The following is a 14,360-nucleotide window of genomic DNA, read 5'->3' on the forward strand; positions in this document are numbered from 1 at the left end:
TAGCATTTATGTCACATGATATAGTGGCAAGAATGTTTTCTTTTTATTTTTTTTTAAGGTTTTGTTTATTTACTTAGAGAGAGAGTGACAGAGAGAGCATGAGAGGGGAGAGGGTCAGAGGGAGAAGCAGACTCCCTGCTGAGCAGAGAGCCCGAGGCGGGACTCGATCCTGGGACTCCAGGATCGTGACTTGATCCGAAGGCAGTCGCTTAACCAACAGAGCCACCCAGGTGCCCCAAGAAAGTTTCCTTTTTAAATGATAATTTATATCAATAAATAAAATTATAATACTTTTCTCTAACATGACATGTTCCATGTAGGTGAATATAATATTTGATACAGGCGAATTTCAAAGGACTAAAGGCAAGCTTGGTGCTCTAATGAAACTACCAACGATTTGCAACCCGGCCTGCTGACTCCAGAGAGTGAACTCTTACCACTTGTTCTTAATATCTGCACTCAGTTTGATTGCTGTGACTTCACAGTCTATAAATGAAGGCACTCGATAAACGTTTGTTAAATGCATCTGATGATAACATTAGAGAAAATAGAGAAATGGGGGTGAGTTTTTTTAAAAAAAGGGCAGAATGTCCATCCCCCCCCCCACTCCCTTTGGGATAAGATAGTTTTAAAGATTTATTTATTTTTATTTTTATTTTTCTTAAGTAATCTCCATACCCAACATGGGGCTCAAAGCCACGACTCCAAGATCAGGAGTTGCCTGTTCCACTAAATGAACCAGCCAGGTACCCCTGGGATAAAGGTAGTTTTACTAAATAAATTCCTTTTGGAAATAAGTGAGATCTGTTTCAGGCACATGAGAGACCTCTTCTTTGTCCTAGAGATGCAGACTAAACCAACTCTGGTCCTGATATGGAAATTCCCCCTTGGTTGCCTTGAGCTGGGTACATAACAAAAGGAGACCCAAAATAACATATCTAAAGGTACAGTTACCTTCTAACACCAGAATAAAAATAGAAAAGAGAAGGGGGAGAGGAATCAACAGGATAAATGAATATAAAAATCAATATGTTTACTGACTCATTCATGTAGCTTATAAATTTGGTATAACTGGTTTTAAGCCCATATTGAAAGAAAGAAACCAGACACAAAATCAAGTGTATGAGTCCACCTATATAAAGTACAAAAGAGGCAAAATGCTATAATTTTAGAAGTGAGGATACTGGTTGCTCTTATGGGCACAATGACAGAAAGAAGCCGAAGTATGAATTCTGCAAGGCAAGTATTATTCCAATTTTTTAACGGGGGTGCTAATGACATGAATCTGTTCAGCTTGCGAGCATGTGCTCTTATGACATATGCAGTTTACTCTGCGGATATTACACCTTAATGCATAATTTAAAAATACATACCAGGGACAAGAGAAGGTGAGAATGTGCAAAGGCCTAACAGGAACAAGAACTGTTGTCCATGCTTATGAGCATTCTGACTTACTGATGCCCTTAGTGCAGAGTGAAGCAGGGGAGACCATGCTGGATTCACAGCACAGGGTCTCACTTTTCTTGCTGGGCAGTTCCCCCTACACGGCGCTCACAGGGCACCTGCACAGCATTTCCTGGAGCAGTTGGACACTACAAGAACGATTCCTAAGATGGATCCTGGCACTTCTTTCATTCAGTTTTGACATTGTAACTTGTTACATATACATAAATGTGCGGGGACTGTTTAATATTATTTCATCGTCACCTAATGGTATCAGCAGCCCTAATAATTACACAGGAATAACAATACGGGAAAAAAAAAAAGGATCCTGGGGTGATTAACATTATTCAGATGATTCTGTCAAGGTGAGAAAAAGGACAACAAAGACATACTCGGGAATGAATTTTGTCCTTTGTTTTCAGTCTTGATCATCCCGCGTTTCTTTAATAGTAATTTTCAAAAGAACAAAGCACAGAAGACTGTAGGTTATCTTACAACCATTAATAGAATCTGTGAATATAAATGGATGGAAAAGTGACATTGAGCTTGACATCAAGAGTCTTTTATCATACTGAACGGAAACAATTCCTTCTCTCTATTTCTCTTTCTTTCCGAGGAAGGACAAGGAGATGCACGATCCTTTCAACAGCCTGGCAGAAGGGATATCCCATCCCCAATTTGGGTTTAAACATTCCCAAGAATATAACATTTCAGTTCATTATTTCTACATGGACAGCAGTTGATGCCAGGTAAAGACAAAACTTCCTCTTTTATTATATTATTGAAGATAAGCACTACGCATGACTCATACCATGCCTTGTGCTGAAGAGCCAAGTTCTTTCAAAGGGGAAGACACAAGAGCGATGGTCTATTCTCTAGGTCTATATAATGAAAAAAAAATAACAGCATATCATTTGGGTGGGCATAAATATTTATTATCTCTTGGCACTATTTACATATCCAGGACAAAAAATGCTTCTGTATCCTTCCAATTACTTCTTTTCACAGGCAACAACAGCCTGCAAAGGACAATTTTCTACTTCTTAAGAGACATTTGATTTTAAGAAACATTATTATGTCCCTCCTATTTGGTGGGTGTCATGGATGGATGGATGGAGTATCATGGAAGCCAGAGATGGGAACTGTCGAAGGCTCAGTATGTTTCTACAACTAGAGACTAAGGAATCCAATAAGAAGTTTCACAGTCTCTTGCTTTGTTACCAGTTTCATGTACTTCCCTGCACTGTGAAGTGTAGCTTTTCCATTTCTCTAAATATACCATGAAAAGATGACGTCTGCCTCATGGTTTCACCTATCTCTAAGTTGAGTTACTGGGAAAGATAGTACTTCCACACCTTCTCTGTCTTCATGGCAAATACCTGGGGTTGAGACTAATTGAATTAGATCTGATCAAATGTCTACCTATGCTCCAGAATGGAAACAACCTTATATAAACTGACTGCTAATTATCCATACTGTCACTGGGGAGATGGACAGTTAGTTGAGAATAAATAAAACACAGTTAGGCACACACTCAGGGTTTTCACTGCCGCCTTGACAGAGGTATGGTCTCTAAAGGGGGTTACTGACTATAAGGTACTCATTCCTTTTTCTGCACAAGTTTTCAAAAGCAGGAATAGGCAGAGTAAGGCTGTTAGTGGCAAGCTAGGGAACAGTGCCCATGAACACAATGCTGAAGAACAGAATCAGGGGTCTCATTTTGAACAGACGAAAGGAAAGATAAGAAACTCTGTTAGGTAGCTTTTCCCAAAGGTCTGACAGCGTTTTAAGATAGTTCCTGCTTATAATGTGATCCCTGGAACTCATTCAAGTCCTTAAGCTCATCTGTATATTAACTGTTTCTTTCTGTTCTAGCTTGTCTACCATTGTTCTGTCTGATGACCAAAGAGGAATATCTTTATAGTGTTTTATAGATTATAGATAGGGCTTTGTGGTATTTTGGCAAAACCAATTAGAATTTCTTTCAAAATTAAATATGAGCTTACCATATGATCAAGCAGTCATACTCCTAGATATCTATCCAACTGAATTGAAAACTTACTTCTAAACAAAAGCCTGTATCTGAATACTTATAACAGCTTTATTTGTAATCACGCAGAACTGGAAACAATCAAAATATCCTTCAATAAGTAAATGGGTACACAAACTATGGCAATCCATACGAGAAAAGCCTACCTCATGATGAAAAGGAATGGACTCTTAAGCCATGCAAAAACTTGGATGAATCGTAAATGCACATTACTAAAGGAAAGGTCTACAAACTATATTATTCCTTTACATGATATTTTAGGAAAGATGAAATTATAGAGTCAATGAACAGATCGGTGACTGCTGGGACATAAGGAAATGAAGAAGTTTAATAGGTAAAACTCCATGGATATTTTTAAGGTACTAAAGCTATTCTGTATGATACTGTAATGATGGACCCATGGCACAATGTACTTGTTAAAATCATTAGACTTCATAGCACAGTAAGTGAATCTCAATATATGCAAATTTTTGCTTAAAATTAGGATGTCTGCGGGGTGCCTGGGTGGCTCAGTGGGTTAAAGCCTCTGCCTTCGGCTCAGGTCATGATCTCAGGGTCCTGGGATCGAGCCCCGCATGGGCTCTCTGCTCAGCAGGGAGCCTGCTTCCTCCTCTCTCTCTGCCTGCCTCTCTGCCTACTTGTGATCTGTCAAATAAATAAATAAAATCTTTAAAAAAAAATTAGGATGTCCACATTTCCCAGGATAAAATGCAAAACCTTTGACAAAATAATACAACTATACTGTATACATACTTTGAAACTTACTGAAGGTAGTAGGGGGGAAGGAGCAGACCTAAGTGTGTGTGTGTGTGTGTGTGTGTGTGTGTAAGTACACTATAAACACACACACCCTAACACACTAACATACTAATATTCTAATACATAGATGAGTATACTATTAGTATATACACTAAGATACTACTCCTGTATATTTGTGCAATATGTATGTATATATATGTGTGTTTTAGTGTATAAATTAGTGTATCCACATTTATTTGTCCTCCCTGTATCAGCTGAGAGGGCCTAGAAGCAAAGGCAACCTAGAAGCAAAGGCAACCTAGAAGTAACACTCCTCTTGGTTTCTGAGACCTCAACAAAAGGAACCAGGACTCCTTGGAGAAATAGTTAATTCTGAATTACAGTGATAATTATATAAGATAAGCCTGGAACACCATGAAGTTCAAGAAAGTAAGAAAGTAAATAAGTGCTAAAATCCGAACCAAAATACTGATGATGAGGAAGAAGAGGATGAGGTTGGATGGATGGATGGGTGAATGGGTAGATGGGTGGATGGATGGACGGATGGGTGGGTGGATGGATGGGTGGATGGGTGGATGGGTGGGTGGGTGGGTGGATGGGTAGATGGGTGGATGGATGGACGGATGGGTGGGTGGATGGGTGGGTGGATGGGTGGGTGGGTGGGTGGGTGGGTGGATGTATGGATGTCAAAGGAACCCAGGAGACAACTAAAAGGTCTCCTAGTTGACAAAGCTGAAAAAATAAGTTGGGCAAGAAAGTAAAACTGTATTGGATTATAAACCAAAGTGTAAAATAAATAACCCTTGAGTTTATATTGATTAAATGAAAGAGAAAAAGAAAAAAGAAAGAAAGAAAGGAGGCACCTGGGTGGTTCAGTGGGTTAAGCCTCTACCTTCGGCTCGGGTCATGATCCCAAAGCCTCACATCGGGCTCTCTGCTCAGCGGGGAGCCTGCTTCCCCCTTCTCTCTCTGCCTGCCTCTCTACTTGTGATCTCTGTCTGTCAAATGAATAAATAAAATATTTTTTAAAAATAAAAAATCTTAAAAAAAGAAAGAAAGAAAGAAGACAAATGCCCTGTGTATGAGAAATACACATGAGTAGAGTCATTATGCGGTGTGCAGGGGAAAGCATAACTTCCCACTCCTTAAATACATGCTGCACATTGAGACTTTTTTCTGAAGGGTACAATGTGGAAAGGAGGGGAAAACAGTAACTTTACAGTAGGCACCCTGATCAAATAATACCTCAGCCAGCTGACTAAGCTTAGCATGAAGAGGAATAAATCCTATTGATAGTAGGTTCTCTTGATACCATGTGAAGAAAACAGCACTTTCACTTCTGCGGTCTTTCTCTCCAAACCCACTCTATCCTTCTCCCACACCAAATGTAGTTCTTGAACTCAGATGACTCTTGTGGCTTGCAAAGATTCATAATTGCTAGATAATGATGAGAACCAAAAAATCTGACATGATTATAAAGGGAAGACTCCTTGATGTCATGCTCACTGACAAAAAGAAAATGAATAAAATCATCTTAAACAGTGGCACAAATATGGTTATACAGATTTTAACTCTTCAAATCCAGACACAGGGGATGAAAACTCGTTTTCTTGCAACAGGCAGCATCTCTGAAATGATCAGCATATTCTCATCTCTGGGCTCATATGTAACTATTTTTTATCTTGTTTTATATCTAACTATATATCAAGTACCCACACACATACATACACACTTTTATCTCTTTTTGCATTCAGTCTACATTATACACATCTAAATAGCCTTATCCTTTACTTCTTTTAACAGCTCTACCATATTTTATGTATTACTCTTTGTGCTGATCTATATATGTAGCTATCTTGCCATACAAATTTCACTGTTTTTCTCTCTGTGAAGCTATTGGTAAGGAGAATAGGAAAAAAACAACACATATCTCATAAAAGTGTGATTGCTAATCAGCCAAGGAATAAAGGCCTTTTGGCCTAAAAGAAAAATCAAATGGTAATTTTTAAAGTCCAGTAAATCCAGGAAATACTATTATTAAACCCATCGCTGCAAATATCGAAGTTAAATAATATTCATACATGCATAGAGACACTAAGGAATCCCCAGGACCAGCTCCAAGAGGCAAGGTTCTGAGAAGAGCATGCTGACACCAAAAATAGATTGACAGAGGTGTCCTACATTCATTTTCGGCCAAGACTTCAGAATTTCACAAATGCGTGTTTCGGAGCTGTCCTGACATGTCGCTGCTTCATTTCCTCTAACAGGCAAATGTGGGCAAAGGCTGAACTCGATAAGCTTTTGCTCTATGGTCCCTTTTAATTCATGATTTCCTATAATGACAATGTAACAACAACAACAACAACAAAAAACTCATTAAACGGTGGGTGTTGATGCTAATTCACAGAGCTCTGGACACAAGCACAGCTTGAATAACTTATGGAGATCTGCCCTTTTGCCTCTGGAATCAATAAATATGTTGAGTCCTAAAATATTAATTCTCATACGAGAGCAATGAGACAAGGAAGACAACAGGATCATCAGATTATCTCGGTTGAACCCTACCTTGGTTTCTCAACCCTTGACCTAGAATACAAAGTTTTTTTGAAGTATTTTTTTTTTAATTTTTTATTTTTTATAAACATATATTTTTATCCCCAGGGGTACAGGTCTGTGAATCACCAGGTTTACACACTTCACAGCACTCACCAAATCACATACCCTCCCCAATGTCCATAATCCCACCCCCTTCTCCCAAACCCCCTCCCCCCGGCAACCCTCAGTTTGTTTTGTGAGATTAAGAGTCACTTATGGTTTGTCTCCCTCCCAATCCCATCTTGTTCATTTTTGAAGTATTTTAAATTTCTTTATGATAATTTCAGACTTACTGATAGAAGACTATTTCAGTATTTCCAATATGTATCCCCAATGAAGGTTAGCTTCTTTATGCAAAACAGAAACTACACAATCCTCACGTCATCTTAGAGTTTTGGAACCACAGCTCTTACAGGCATTTATATCAGGTAGAGAGCAGCTGGATTTCTTTTGAGAGTATTTATTTCAATCCCCATGATTTCTCACCCATGTTTTCCTAAAGAATTTCAGTTTTGTTCATCACTCTGAATCAAACAAAACAAAAAAATATAATCAAATCCATCAAGATATATATTTCCACCTTATTCGGCATCTTTTCTTTAAAATAGAGATATGGTACCAATTTTTTTTTTTAAATCTCGCCAAGAGAAAGAAATCTATGACCTCTAAATTATAAGAAAGGAGAATGTGAGGTTTAAGACTGTTTTTAGTATGAACATTCTTTGATCTTTGAAGCTTATGTGACAAAAATTTTCTTCAATAATAAAAAATACATGAAAATGAATCTCTATTACTTTGGGATCTTCTTTATGGGTGACTGAAATGAGTACTGGGCAATGACAAGAATAACAAGTTAATCCATGTAAGCTACAGTCATCATAATTTTTAATTCTCTCTTCAGAAATTGCAAATTTGACTGTTTAGCTACCTGCTAAACTAACATGTGGCCTTGCATAGAATCAAAAATATCTTCTCATCAGACATGCCTTTGTAAAGCTTTTGTAGTGTAAAACTATGTTAGTGCTACAACATATTTATAAAAAAAAATAGTTCCTGGGATCATATAAAAGCATAATTTATCAAATTATGATATATTAATACTTTGAAGACTCAGAAGCACAAAAAGTATTTCTTTTTCTTTAATTCAGTGTTTATCAATTGAATTTATTTTTCCTTTTCATAAACTTATTTTGAATATAGATTGGAAAATGTTGCCACAGGTCTATTATACCATAAGAAACAACTGAGGTATATAGGAGAATAAAAGTAAGGAGTATTATACGGTACCCTGCCTCCATTCCTATCTGTGTGCCAACTGCACAATTTAGTACAAAAGCCATTACATGTGGGTAGGTGAGAAGAATCTGTGTAAGGGGAGGGAGATGGAGGGAGAATACAACAGTAGGTAAACATGAGAGACCTTAAGGGGGCTGAGCGGCAGAGTAAATGGAAATCCTTTTTTACAGGATGTGAAGGGTGACCCAAATAATAAATATACTGAGGATATAGAAACTCGGGTTTCCTATTGTTGGAGGAAAAAATAAACATATATATATATATATAAAATGAACCCTCTGGTGTCGCTTTAGATTGAAGGTGAAGAGATGAACTCACGGTTTTCAAAAGATAGATAGCATTTTAGTTTCCTTTGGCTACCATAACAAATGATCACGAATTGGGTTGCTAAAAACAACAAGAATTTATTCTCTCACAGTTCTGGAGTCCAAAATCAAAGTGTTGACCGGCCCACGTTGCTTCTGAAGGATGTTCCCTTTGCCCCTTCCGGTTACTAGTAACTCGTGGCATTCCTTAGGGGAGCGCACCTCCAGTCTCGGCCTCCATCTAACTCCGTTTAACTAACTACATCCACAAAGACCCTAATCTAAAGTCCTGGGCAGACAAAATTTAGCGGGAACACCATTCAACTCTGAAGAGATCGGTGTGTGTGTGTGTGTGTGTGTGTGTATACACATGCCCCCATTCATTACTTTATTCTGTCCACTGAGAATATTTGGGAGTAGCAACACATTTGTAGCAATAAATACAACCAATATCCTGAATCTGGCACCATAATACCAGTCGCATTTAGACGGAACCTGGTGTCTCTGTATAGTTAGCAAAGTCCATGGGACACTCAGTCAGCTGAGTATCTGAAGCAGTTGTGGCTCAGGTCATGATCTCAGGGTCCTGAGACTCAGTGCTGTGCCTGAATCCATGCTCAGTGGGGAGCCTGCTTAATCCCACTCCCTCTGCCTCTTCCCTCTGCTCATGCTGTCCTTCAGATAGCTAGCCAGATAGACAGACAGACAGATAGATGAATGAGTGAATGAATGGCAAATTCCAGGGCTGGGTCAGGGAGAGTACAAAAGAAGCCTAGAACATTTTGGCCAGTGATAAGACTATACCCAAAGGATGAAGAGGCATGTCAATAGGGCATAGAATCAACTTCAAGGGCATGTCATGGCCAAGTCTGGTATAAGTGATATTCATAACTATTATCACAGAAATCTAAAAGCCCAAACTAATATAAATAAATACGCAAGCAAATAAATGGGAAGAAAAGCAAGCTTTTCCCTAGAGAAGAATGTCAAGTAATAAATGCAGATGGAATGAGGGAATTAGTATAACCACCATGTGGCAGCTGTCATGGTAATAATTAATTCAGCCAAGAAACCTCAATGAATGCTAAAATTGGGGAGGGGGTAGTAATTTGATGAAGAATAAGATATTTACCTAGGTGCAAAGTATCTGCTGACAAAGTTGTCATTAGGTACAAAAAGAAGAAGAAAAAAAAAACTTCATAGTGGATGCATACAGTTGTGTGACACCTTAATGAAATTATTATCAAAATTATTATCACCAATAATGGAATAAATCAGAATCTTGTTTCACTTGATACAAATCAATGTGATCTGTGATAGCACTACCAAAGATGCATATTCTAGATTTAATCTCAAGGAAACATCAAACAAATCAAACAAAGGAATTCTATAGATTAATTCTTCTATAACCTCTAAGGATAAAGGTCATAAAAGAAACATCTTAAGAATCATTCCAGATGGAAGCATTCTAGAAACAATGGTAATCCATGTGTAGTCCTGAATTTGATCTTTTTAATGTTAAAAAAAAAATTGGAGACAATTGACCAAAGTCTGTGCTTTCAAGAGCAGTGGTATATTGATATAAATTTTCTGATCATGATGGCTGTGGAAAAAAGCATTCATGTGGAAAGGACTTCCCAAGGTTTTCCATGATGATGGTGTATCAAGTCAACAACGCAATCTCAAACTGTTCAAGAAAAAATAAATTCTATGGAACTCCATTTACCCCTTTTCTCTAAGAATGAACGCTTGACTTTATTTTTTTTTAAGACCAAGAGATATTCTCTAAGATTAAAAGCATTCCAATTCAAAGATAATGAACTTACTTTTTTTCTAATATTTTGATACATGTTTTTGTGGAACGCTCCTTCTCCTTTTGCATTCACAAATCTAGAGTCAATCTCAATCACTCTCTTTAGTCTTTATCTTTATTGTATTAAGAGCCAGTGTTCACCACATGGCTCCTAATTAATTTTATTGTTATTTGAATTTCTATGTGATATAGTGTTGTTACACTTTTCAAATGCCTAGGTGCCTATCTTGAAAATTGTGTCATACTTTACAAACTTTTCCTTTCCAAATGCCATCTTAGTTTTCAATTTAATTTGCAAAGTATGTTGACCTCAAGTGCTCTTCCACCTTGGAAAAATATTAACTATTATAAATATGCAGCAGAAGCGCAGTACTCGTATAAATAAAAGTCTCTGGAGATATTATCAAAGATTAGTACAGCATACTGGTTAAACTCATGAGAGGTAGAGCCAGATGTCTGGATTTAAATCCCAGCTCCTCCACTTAATATCTGGATTTGGATTAGCTATTATTTTCCCCATTTTTCTGATTAAAAATAATGAGATATAAGGAAGTTAATATCAGTACTGATGTTACAGGGTTGTCACAGATATTAAAAGCATTTAACACAGCTTCTGGCATATAGCACCCTTTTAATATACATTGATTATCATTAGAAAAGCCCCGAGTCTCAGAGAAAACTAAAAATACCTCCAGTTACCTGTTAAGTAACTGTGTACTCTACAACAGAGTAATGCCTACTAGCTTAAGCGCTATGTGGCTTCTCATTCTTTCACACTTGCCTTTGCTAATATGCCCTTTTGAATAAAACAGGGTTCATTCCAACATGCACATTTTTTGAAATATAAAGGTAAGGCTTGCTGAGAAATTTTTCATTGACTCAGCCATTCATATCAGTTTACTGAATCTTACTAGTAGAAGTAATTCATAAATGGATGACTATAAAGAAACTAATACATGTTGGTCACTAACTCTATGCTCTGCCAAGTACTTCAAATATAATCACTGAATTTTTCCAAACGTATTTACTTAAGGAGCGATCACTGTGTACACCATACAGATAAAGTAAGGCTTATAAGGATTATGTCACTTACACAAATAGAAGGCAAATCTGCAGCCAAATAACCTGAGATTCTGTTTTCAACTCAATAAAAGTTTATTTTATCTGAACACAGGTGTAGGCATATGGCCAGGGTTAAACACCCCTCACACCAATGCACAACGGCATTAAAAATATCTATTTTGTCTGGAACTCAGTATGTGTAGGCAAATGTGCATTAAAAAAACAACTTCAAGGGGTGCCTGGGTGGCTCAGCTATTGAGCATCTGCCTTTGGCTCGGCCCCAAGTCCTGGGATCAAGCCCCACATCGGGCTCTCTGTTCCGCGGGAAGCCTGCTTCTCCCTCTCTCGGCTTGTGTTCCCTCTCTCGCTCTCTCTCTCTGTCAAATAAATAAACAAAATCTTAAAAAAAAAAAAAAAACACCCAACTTCAACAATGTTAGTGTGGGATTCACAGTTAAAATCAGAGAAGCTGGGGCACCTGGGTGGCTCAGTGGATTAAAGCCTCTGCCTTAGTCTCGGGTCATGATCCCGGAGTCCTGGGATCGAGCCCCAATATGGGCATCTCCGCCCAGCAGGGAGCCTGCTTCCCTCTCTCTCTCTCTGCCTGCCTCTCTGCCTACTTGTGATCTCTGTCTGTCAAATAAATAAATAAAATCTTCAAAAAAAAAAATCAGAGAAGCTCACATGCCACTCTTTATGTGGTATTGCTATAAAAGTGAATTCTCATCAAGTTCTGAAATTCACAGTAGAATGTAAAAGAGCTGTGTCTCCAGACTCCAAGTAAGATATTTCTAAAATAATTTGGCTGCCATTTGGGCAAATATATATGTGTGTTTTGTCTTGACAGCTTGTCAACTGGCAGACAGTTTTTGAACATCACATTCATTTCAATTTAATATTGGTAAAATTTCTCAATTAGAATTTTTATTTTTCACTTTCTGCACAATGAAATCCCTAGTCCTTGCTGGCATTCCTCAGGGCGTACAGGTGCAAGTGCTGGCATTTCTGCAGTAGCAAAGGAAGAAAAATGAAAGAACTAAGGAGGGGAGGGAACAGACAGGCTGAGAGAGAACAGTGGTAATGGGGAGAGAAAGGAGATAGTAACTGACCTTCCTCCTGATATTCACCTTCATGAGAAATGAAGGGAATAATTCACAGTTGACAATAAAATAGTACAGCTGCCTCTGCTTCCTTTAACCAGAGAGGCTGGAGTCAAACAGAAACCAGGCACCCGATGCATAAAATCAATATAAGAGGAAAGGTCCAAAGGTAACATGGGAAGTAGGTTAATAAAAATAATTTTAAAAACCACAACAACAACCAATTTTGAACACTTAGTTACTTGATGGCCTACCTTTCCTTGTATGCTCTCACACAATGAAAGCAAGATGGAAATTATTTTCTTTGCGTTGTTACTCAGGAAAATAAGCAATAATTTAACCTCCCTGAACTTCAAAGTCAACCAGATAATAAGGGATGGAACCAGGATTCAAAACTCCATCTATCTAACTTCAAAAACCACACTTTCAAGTGTAGCACAAACCACAGGTTTTTGGAAGAGATGTCACGAGCTACACATTTTTTTTTTTAAATAACTGTGTATGTTAGAATAGATTATTTCCTTTGCTCTTATCTTATCAAGAAAAATCTTTTAAATAGAGGGAAAATGCATATATATTTACAGGTAAATACTTATACACAGCATTAGCTAATACTATCTTTAATATCCTTTTCTTGGCTGAACGATCTTGAAGTCTGCGAAAGTTTGGGGGGTTTTCTTTTTCAACATATTTATCAGGTAAATGACTCATATCACATAGAAATGGAAGTGTCTGACACATTTACAATAAAGATATAGATGTGGCCATTATGATGCAGAAATCACAACGATGAGATGAAATCAACAGTTCATTGTTTACAGACAAGATAAAGTGTTCTGTTTGCACTGTAGGTATCAATAGTCCTTTAAAACATCTTAGTCTCATCTGGATTTAAAAAAATAAAAAAGATGAATTAGGGAAACTCTGTTCCCTAGATGAGTTCATCAAAGAAAAAAGGAAGGGGGTGGGGGAAAAGTTCCTGTTTGCCTGTCAGACTCTCAAGGGAGCATACACATGGAGATGTTTTTGTTCATTTGTGGGTTTCTTCTGCTGGGATGGTGAAGGCAGAAAGTTTACTGCCTGCTCCAAAGCCATAGACATTTCCCTACAAAAAATTGTCATTTCAACCAGCTGTAGAAGAGCAACTGGATTCTGATTAAAAACAAAAAAACAAAAACAAACAAACAAACAAAAATCTGGAATTCCTTGCAGAAGATATAGGCAAAGTGGATGGAGTCTTGGCAGGAGAACTACATGGGTAAGATAAGAAGACCTGAAATCAATTCTCATTCGCTGTTGCAATGGGTATATTTACCAAAGTCATACTGCAGGTTAAAAGAAAAGAAATCAAATAAAGCCAGCCTATTTACCTAATTCTGGCCTTCAACTTATATGTCTACTTGTGTTTTTTATTTGTCTCATCATTTCCCCTGCTTCTAATTTACTAGACTTTGCCGCACAACATGTACCTTGTAGGATGTCCTAAATGCTATTTGAAACAAAGTAGGGTACATATTACATACCTAAGAATGACTCTTGTGCTCTTATATTCTGAATTTTGGATCTTGCCTCTTCTTGTCAGATAAGGAAGAGCTCTAAAACCCCTCCTCTTATAGTATAAAGTCTGGGAACAGGGGTTTTCCTAGACCAAAGCCAGGGGTTGAGGATAGATAAGCATATCCACAAAAGGAAAAAAGAAAGGGAGAAAATCGTGTTTTGAAATATACACTGCTCTGTAAAATAAAATGTACATTTCACTGCCTCAGCAGAAGTAAGAGTGAGACATCCGAGACTGCAGTGTTCTTACAAAAAGTTCAGTTACAGAAGTCTCTGGCAACTGTGATTTCCTAATTCACTCTTGACTTGACCCACCAGCTCAATCCATATCTGGCTCACTACAGATCTAGACCATTTTCTATTTCTCCATGCACTGCATC

The 14,360-nt window shown here is 37.7% G+C and overlaps 1 protein-coding gene across 4 annotated transcripts in view; it reads right to left on the bottom strand.

The window, feature by feature from the left end:
- The window catches only part of CDH8 (cadherin 8), a 375,260-nt gene that overhangs the window by 231,239 nt on the left and 129,661 nt on the right, over positions 1 to 14,360 (bottom strand). The gene's annotated exons all lie outside the window — the stretch shown is intronic.

The sequence above is a fragment of the Mustela nigripes genome, chromosome 17, assembly GCF_022355385.1.
Source record: "Mustela nigripes isolate SB6536 chromosome 17, MUSNIG.SB6536, whole genome shotgun sequence".
NCBI classification, from domain to species: domain Eukaryota; kingdom Metazoa; phylum Chordata; class Mammalia; order Carnivora; family Mustelidae; genus Mustela; species Mustela nigripes.